The sequence below is a fragment of the Pongo abelii genome, chromosome 5 (genome assembly GCF_028885655.2).
Source record: "Pongo abelii isolate AG06213 chromosome 5, NHGRI_mPonAbe1-v2.0_pri, whole genome shotgun sequence".
Classification (NCBI taxonomy): Eukaryota; Metazoa; Chordata; class Mammalia; order Primates; family Hominidae; genus Pongo; species Pongo abelii.
This window is the reverse complement of record NC_071990.2, coordinates 27,045,953-27,054,707: the sequence shown is the minus strand read 5'-3', so window position 1 is coordinate 27,054,707 and position 8,755 is coordinate 27,045,953. Positions and strand designations below refer to the sequence as shown.

The following is an 8,755-nucleotide window of genomic DNA, read 5'->3' as shown; positions in this document are numbered from 1 at the left end:
AGGCCCCGCTAGGATTCGAACCCAGGATCTCCTGTTTACTAGACAGGCGCTTTGACCAGCTAAGCCACAGGGCCCCTCTTGGGCGTGTGTTCAGATATATCGTATTTATAACATTTTTGTAAAATGTATCAATTTGCCAAAAGTGTACTTAATTTTGTGACAAAGAAAGCACATCTGTGTTTCTGAACCAGCAACAAAGCAGCAATTCCAACACTAAAAAAAATACTTTTCTTCAATGCAAGGTTTCAGAATTTATTTCAAATTGAAATGAGTGAAATTTCTATTTCATGGTGACTATCTCCCCCTACAGGAAATATTGGATATCGCAACATATTTTAAATTTATTTCTCTGTTCGTGCATTCATTTTGTCCACAAATGTTGAGTCATTACTGCATTTCAGGTACTTTTCTAGGTATTGGAGATAGAACATTGAATAAAACAGCAAAATTTTCTTCCACTATTGAATTTATGTTCTACAGGGAGATAAAAAAGCAAATTTTAAAAATTTGCGGAAAACCACAACAAAAAACACCCCAAAACAAACTAACCAAATAAAAAAATCCAACAAACAAAAACGCAAGTGATATGAAAACCAATCTCTTTACTGCTGGGTTATAGAACCCACGACACTACCTTCTGAGCTAATTCACTGCAATTGAGTAAAACCATTATGCTTCCTTCTATTTTATCTAATCTGGCACAAGAAAGTGAGCCTAGACGAGGACACAGTGATGCCATGGAGATCTGTGGTCACCCTGCTTCCCACTTACCCAAACTAGGCACCTTGAGACCCTCTGTTTCAAAGACAGCTTTGGTCTCAACAGGAGATCTGCTGTTAGAAACGATGAGTTAGGTGTACACAGGGAGTTCTCCTGGATGGATATCTTTGCTTCTGTCATAGTCTTGTTCTGCTCATTTGCCTGCTGGGTTAAAATAGTCTCAATTTCTAGACTCACATAGATTGTAAAACTGCGTGGATGATACAGATTAGACAACAAAGTAGAGTACAATGTGATAGCCCTCACAGGATGCTGTGGGAACCTCTCTCTTGGGCCTCACAGAGTTGCATAACCTTTTATCTCAGGTTCTATGTCGGTTTGATGAATGCAGGAGTCATGGAATGTTTAGCTGAATGCAGCTTAGCATGGGGAAAAGCAGATGAAACCAATATCCTGAAATATTTAAATAACTGCCTGGTGCTTTGCATATGCATTCATTAAGCATCCACAAAATGCAAGACCCTGGAAAGATGAGAAATTACTTAGGTTGAGGTTGAGTTTTTATTTTTTAACCAAGCCTGGTGTTGCTTCTGATTTATTTCCTGTGGGTCATGAGCTTCTACTCACTACCTAGCTAATCACAAAGCCAGGATATACGAATTTTTCAGCTTTCTTGGCTGAGGTTTTTTGTGATGTTTAGTTATTTATTCCCTGACTTCTGTTTCTCACTGACAGGTGTTTCATAAATCTTGCTATGGTGTAAAACCCTGGAAGAAAAGCCCTTTGTTTCTCCTTTAGGAAATCTTTCCAAGATACGAGCAGACATTTCAACATAAAGTAGGTGCTGGAGTGGTGTGGCTACAGATAGATTGCTGCACCCTTGAGAGAAATTAACACTACCAAACCCCTGCTTAACGTGCTTCATCTGGATTTCTGCTGACATTAGAAGGAAAGTTCTTTTCCTGATTCCCTGACTTTGGGGGCTATTCTTTCTAGAACCTACCTTTTCCCACAACATCTGTGTCTTCCCTAAACTTATGGCCTATCATAGCAAACATTTTGGCCAACATCTGCCTTATAAAAAGCTTGGTCAAATCTTCAAATAAGCCTCAATCCTGAGGACAGACAAAACCCTTCTTGTTATTGTTAGAACTACCTTATCAGCATCAAAGAAGCAGAGGATTGTAGTCAAGTTAAATAGATGCTGAGTCTGGTACCAGTCTTGCAATATTACTACTAGATGAAGGCCTTCCGCCACTTAAGTAGCAATGATATTTATTTATTTAACTCCAAAAATGGCTTATTTTATCATTTTGTTTGTTTGTTTGTACCTTACTGAGCTAGTGCCATCATGCATTTAACACCCTTAAATCTTTAGAACAATCTTAGAAGGTGGTAACTTTCATTAATTTTCATGGAGAGATGAGAATGATAAAATATAGAAATGTTAAAAAGTCATTTCAAGACCATGAATGCCATAGGTAGAGTAAGACAGTTTTCTTTCTGAAAATGTGGTTGGCAGATTGTGTAAGATACTTCCATACCAATATTAGTGCATTCAGAAAATGCAAGCTTTTAATCTCACAATTCCCCTGTTTACTTTAAACCAGATTTCTACCAATGCTCACTCAAAGCTGCAAAACATTATTGTGAACCAGAGAACTTCACACCTCTAAGATAAACATGTGCTTTGCACCGAATATCATATGGTACATGCCAAGCAAGCTCTCTACTTTTTGAGCAAATCATACAGCATGGGTTTTATTGATCCCTATTACTCACTTGTCACTACAATTTTATTCTGTAATAGATCTAGGACCCTAGCTCTCTCACTAAGAGGTAGCCTCTGAGTCAGAGTCCATAGATTTCTGCTACTCAGGCCAGTAAGATCTGAGAAAATGTATTCTGGAGAATTGCAAGATCAAAATGTTTATTGCTTTAGCAGTTTTATCATTCACTTGTGGCAAAATAATTGACAAGAACTGATCCTTTAGGGTCAATACATACTTTATCCCTGTCTTCACTCTTGTAAGACTGAGTCAAGATAAAATAGACTAAAAAAATTGAAGTGGAGCGTGATACAAGTGAACATGAATAACCACTGCAAATGCTATTAAATTACTGAGAAGAGGCCTAGAACCTGTCCTGTTGGAGAGATGATATCCTACGGTATAAGGCAGCTCAGCTCAATTACAATATCTCTGAGTTTCAGAATCCATGTCAGTTGGATGGACAGCTGGAGAAGAAATGGGGACTATTTTAGCCCCAAGAAGGAAAGAACAAATCTCTTTTGCTGAAATTTTTGATAAGTTGCTAAAAGTATGAGTATTCTTTTTTTTTTTTTTTTTTTTTTGAGACAGAGTCTTACTCTGTCACTCAGGCTGGAGTGCAGTGGTGTGATCTTGGCTTACTGCAACTTCCACTGCCTGGGTTCAGGCAATTCTCGTGCCTCAGCCTTCCGAATAGCTGGGACTACAGGCCTATGCCACTACACCCAGCTAATTTTTGTATTTTTAGTAGAGACGGGGTTTCACCATGTTGGCCAGGCTGGTCTCAAACTCCCGACCTCAGGTGATCTGCCCGCCTCGGCCTCCCAAAGTGCTGGGATTATAGGCATGAGCCACCACACCTGTTTGAATACTAACCATCCACCAGGGCCAGGAGGGACGAAGTGCCATTAATGTGTTCTCAGAGTGCTGTGCTACTAACGAGAACTGGGCTCATGGAAGCGCCTCTGGGGATCTGCCTGTCTCCAGCCACCTCCTACTGGTCCCAGGTAGCACCAACTACTTCTTTCCAGCCACCTCCCTATCTCAGATCACCTCTCCTCCACTCCCGCCTCACCCAGTCTACTTGGCCCTTTAGAACTCATTCTAGAAACTGAATGGGCTAGAAATGGGGGCTGTTCTTCCGGGCCATTATTCCCCCCGCCCCCCAAATTCCTTCAATTACTCAAATTTCTTTAATTTTCTCCAGACCATCAAAGGTTACAGTTTCTCAGCATTGGTCCAGCTAGGATACTTAGAAACGCGTGATTAATAATTTGTCGTTTGTGTTTTAAGAAAGATCTCCACAACAAACCTGGATCCCCTTTTGAACACTCCTTTCCTCATGCCTACCAGTGTTTGAAAGTAAAAGTTTTCCATTAAAAAAAAAATTACCTCAGTTTCTTCACATACAGTCAATGCCAACAAGACTGTAGGGCTTGGGTAGGGTTGGGAAGAGAATCTTTGGAGAGGGAAAAAAAGACAAGGCAACAAGCGTAGACATTCTCTGCTTGGCTGACTGGTTGGGGCACCATGATGAATACTAGTGTTTTTTTGTGTACAGATTAGATCATGAGTCAACTCAATTTTGCAAGGGTTTTTCCGAGACTGTCTCCACTCCAGTACGTTGAAAAATTGAGGCGATGTTAAGGTACTGCCGTGACTCGGATTCGAACCGAGGTTGCTGCGGCCACAACGCAGAGTACTAACCACTATACGATCACGGCACGCCACCAGAGGCCGCTGCCTGTGGGGTTCTTCCTTTCCTCATTTCTCAGAAACGTCTGTTTTTGTCATCTAAAGAATGGTGCACTGTCTTCCGTCCTTATTTACACACCTACCCAGTTTACTTCCTTATCCACCCCCCGTCCCCAATATTTTGCTTATGGCAAACAAGCCAAAGGTAACACATTAAGTTTCATTATATGGAATTTTCCCAGAGTGGTGGTTGTTTTTTGGGGTTGGTAATACTGTGCTTGTAAACTCATTACTCTCACTTCCATCTCCAACCCACGCATGTTTCTTGCTCAGTTTAGCAGTGTGGTCCTCAGATCTTTGGCAACAAAAGGAAGAGGGCGCTGCTTTGAAGTGGACCTGCCGGATCCCATTTTTTGCCAAACTAGTCAGAATCTTCGGGGGCTTGGCATGGAATCTGGCATCTCGACAGGTGCCAGAAGTGAGTTTCTCATCACGAGGAACTATGTGGCTTCGTCCTGACCCAGGTACCTATGAGAAGCCAGTGAGGCGCTCGCGCACTCAGCCTGCCCACCTGAGCCGTCAGGCAATGTCCGGCGGCGCTCGCACCTCAGAGTGAAACTTCTTTCTCCCTTTCATACCTAGTTTGCCAGAATGGGGAGATAAGAGTGCCTCTCCTGTGGCTCCAAAGCTCCGTGGGACTTCCCTCCTGCCCCGCTTGCTGTTTTAGGAAGGTAGCCTCTAGAGTCAAGGTCCTGGTCGTGTTTTCCCCTTGATACGAAATGATTTTCTTTCTGTAAAATCATTCTGGTCTTAAACTGCTGAGCTCAACTGATCCGCCCCTCTCGGCTTCCCAAAGCGCTAGGATTACAGGAGTGAGCCACCGCGCCCGGCCTCTTCTCTTTACCTGGTTAAACTTGTTTAATGCTTTAGCTTCAACTCAAGGAAGTTTTCAAATCAAGGAAGCTTTTCTTGACCTCCAGTCTCCACGCAACACATGGTTCCTTGATATTTTTTTTCCCCTTCCCTCCCTTCTTTCCTTCCTTCCTCCCTCCCTCCCTCTCTCTTTCTTTTCCTTCCTTCCTTCCTTCTTTCTTTCTCTCTCATTCTCTTTCTTTCTTCCTTCCTTTCTTTTCTTTCTTTCTTTCTTTCTCTTTCTTCTTCTTCTTTTTTTTTTCTTAGAGTCTCGCTCTGTCGCCCAGGCTGGAGGGCAATGGCACAATCTCGACCCATTGCAACCTCCACCTCCTGGGTTCAAGCGATTCTTCTGCCTCAGCCTCCCGAGTAGCTGGGATTACAGGCGTAAGCCACTACGCAGGGCTGATTTTTGTATTTTTAGTAGACAGGGGGTTTCACCATGTTGGCCAGGCTGGTCTACAACTCCTGACTTCAAGTGATCCACCCGCCTCGGGCTCCCAAAGTGCTAGGATTACAGGCGTCAGCCACCATGCCCGGCCACTTGATTCTTTTTCACTTTTCCTTTAGTGCTCTTATATCAGTTTGTAATGTATAATACCAGAGTTATTTGATTAATGTCAGCCTCCCTCCTCCCTCTGCATATGCCCCAAGATGAGGAATATCTATTTTGTTCAATAATGTATCACTAGGGCTCCCCATTTGGTAGGTTCTTTATCAATATAATTTGGCTGCAGAATGAATGAATGGATGGGCAGAGATTACAATCCAAAGCTCTATGAAAGCAACTTCTCCCAGCAGTATCTGGCCTAGTTCAGCAGGCTCGCCTTTTGACCTTTGATGGGAAAAGATTGGTAATAATTTAAAGAAAGGTTGGGAGGTCAAGACAGGAGTATTGCTTGAGGCCATGAATTTGAATCAAGTTTGGGCAACATAGTGAGACCCTGTCTCTCCAAAAAAAAAAAAAAAAAAAATCTAACCAGGCACAGAGGTGCATGCCTGTAGTCCCCATTACAAGGGAGGCTGAGGCAGGAGGATCACTTGAATCCAGGAGTTTGAGGTTGCTGTGAGCTATGATTGTGCCTCTGCACTGCAGCCTGGGCTACAGAGCAAGATCCTGCCTCTAAAATACTAATAATAAATTTAAAAATGAAGGGAGTTCAAAATCACCCCTGCAGCTATCCATAATAAAGCTTCTCAGCAGAGCCAAAATAATGTGCTTAATTTCCTAAAATTTTCTTTATCTCCTTTCCTCTGTCTGGATTACACAAAAGTATTCTAATTACTAATAGGTTTACTGAATGAAGAATTACCTGTTTCCTAGCATTATTATTATTATTATTATTTTATTTTATTTTTTGAGACGGAGTCTCGCTCTGTCGCCCAGGCTGGAGGGCAGTGGTGCCATCTTGGCTCACTGCAACCTCCGCCTCCCGGTTCAAGTGATTCTCCTGCCTCAGCCTCTTGAGCAGCTGGGACTACGGCAGGTGCCACCACGACCGGCTAATTTTTTGTATTTTTAGTAGAGACGGGTTTTCACTGTTTCAGACAGGATGATCTGGATCTCCTGACCTCGTGATCCGCCCACCTCCGCCTCCCAAAGTGCTGGGATTACAGGCGTGAGCCACCGCACCCAGCCCTAACATTAATTTGTTTGATCAGGGAAGTGACCTAAGGGCTTTCTCGGTCTCAAAGACATGAGCTCCATCAAAGAAAATGCAGCCAGTAAGAAGGAAATGCAAGCTGCCTCTGTCTCAAGTCTCTTTGAGTTGGATCTTTCCTTTTTCTTTGCTTAGGGCCTTCTCCAACCCCATTTAGAAAGCTGCTGTGAATGAAAGTGCTTTTCAGCATTTTCTGCTGGGATGTTTTTGGAAATTGGGTTGATCTTCATGTGTTTCTCCACAAAAAGAGAGAAAAGCTGTATCTTTGATGTCATAGGCCTAGAAAAAGGCCTCTTTCCTTGTGCTTATTTTGGAAGGCCATTTTGAAGATTTCATCTGACACATTCACTACAGTGATTCTAGGAAGAATAAGAGACAGGATGGCACAGTTGAACCTACTAGTTCTACCGTTACCAATGCCATGTACTCTTCTACTTCTGAATTTCTAAATTTTCTGTAAGAAATAATTAAAAACCCTCTTTCTTTCAAGGCATAATTCCAGCAATATTTTCCTCTTTCTCCTGTATTATTATGTTCTCTTGCTTTCACTTTTCCTTTCAGCTATTGATAATACTGTCTTTCAGTTTATAGCCATACTTCCTTGAAGTGTCATCAAACCCGTATCTTATTTCTTTCATCTCATTTCTTTATTACGCTCCTTCATTTTGCTTTCTTCTCCAACACTCCACTTAAACTGATCTTTTACATTTCACTAGTTGAAATGGCTATGTTAGTCCTCAACTTATATGATTTCTCAATACTATTTGATACATTGAATTTCTACCTCCTCTTAGAAACTGCTGTGGTCTGAATGTGTTCCCCAAAATTCTTATGTTGATAGTTAATTGCCAATGTGATAGTATTAATAAGTATTAAAACGGTGGCCAATATGTAGAGCCATCTCTCCATATTCAGAATGCACATGTCTGGGAGTCAAGAAGTAGAGGTGTGAGTGGCACTTCTCATTATTACTCAGTGATCCATTTGGACAATTTTGTATCCTATTCCTGTGACCTTGATTGAGCTCTGAGGGAATGGATGTCTTTGTGTCCAGTGGATAAATATTTCCACTAGAGAGCATTGTCACCTTTCAAATCAATTGAAACCTGAAAACTGCTTCTGGCCATTTTAGTCTTTTCATGCCACTGAACCAATATGAAGGGAAAAGTGTCCCTCTACTTGGAGTGATTGCTCCCAGTTTCTAGGAGGTAGTTTGGTGTCTGCTGTACAGTGGAGGTTAAAGAAAACAGAAAACAAACAAACAACAAAAAAAAATTACTAATCCAGAGAAGTCTCTAAATGTTTTTTGCCCACAAGCCATGGTCAATTAAAAATTGTGACAATGAGATCAAGAAAAGATCACAAGGACACAGATCCCACAGCAATAAAGGCATATTTTATACTACCATGTAAAGAATTCAGCAAACATGCTGACAGAAGTCAGGATAACAATAAATGAATTTTATTTCTATTTATTCATTTATTTTTGAGATAGGGTCTCATTTCATTGCCCAGGCTGGTGCCCAGGCTGGGGTGTAGTGGCATGATCATGGCTCACTGCAGTCTCAACCTCCAGGGCTCAGGTGATTCTCCTACCTCAGCCTCCCCGATAGTTGGGAGTACAGGCATGCACCACTATGCCTGGCTAATTTTTGTATTTTCTGTAGAGTCAGAATCTCGCCATCTTGCCCAGTCTCATGTTGAACTCCTGGGCTCAAGTGATCTGCTCCCCTCGGCCTCCCAAAGTGCTGGGATTACAGGCATGAGCCACCACACCTGGCCTAAGAAATGAATTTTAAAAGGAAGCTGTGATTACTAACCTAAGCCTTATGATCAGCTACAGAAGCAAGGTTCATAACAGCTTTGTATAATGTTAACTAAGTACTTCTCACTTTTTACCCCAGTACATTCTAGGAAGGTGACGACTAACATTTTAATTTTAAAGTAGGATTATGAACAAACTGGCATCACCCCCATGAGCTAGCTGTGATTTCACAA

The 8,755-nt window shown here is 41.9% G+C and overlaps 2 non-coding genes across 2 annotated transcripts; both read right to left on the bottom strand.

Annotated features, from left to right (window-relative positions):
* Nucleotides 1-74, bottom strand: TRNAT-AGU (transfer RNA threonine (anticodon AGU)). The gene has a single exon. It is a non-coding gene; the product is annotated as a tRNA-Thr (tRNA).
* A 4,067-nt stretch (nt 75-4,141) lies between these two features.
* On the bottom strand, nt 4,142-4,213 carry TRNAH-GUG (transfer RNA histidin (anticodon GUG)). Its single transcript has one exon. It is a non-coding gene; the product is annotated as a tRNA-His (tRNA).
* Nucleotides 4,214-8,755: the final 4,542 nt, after the last annotated feature.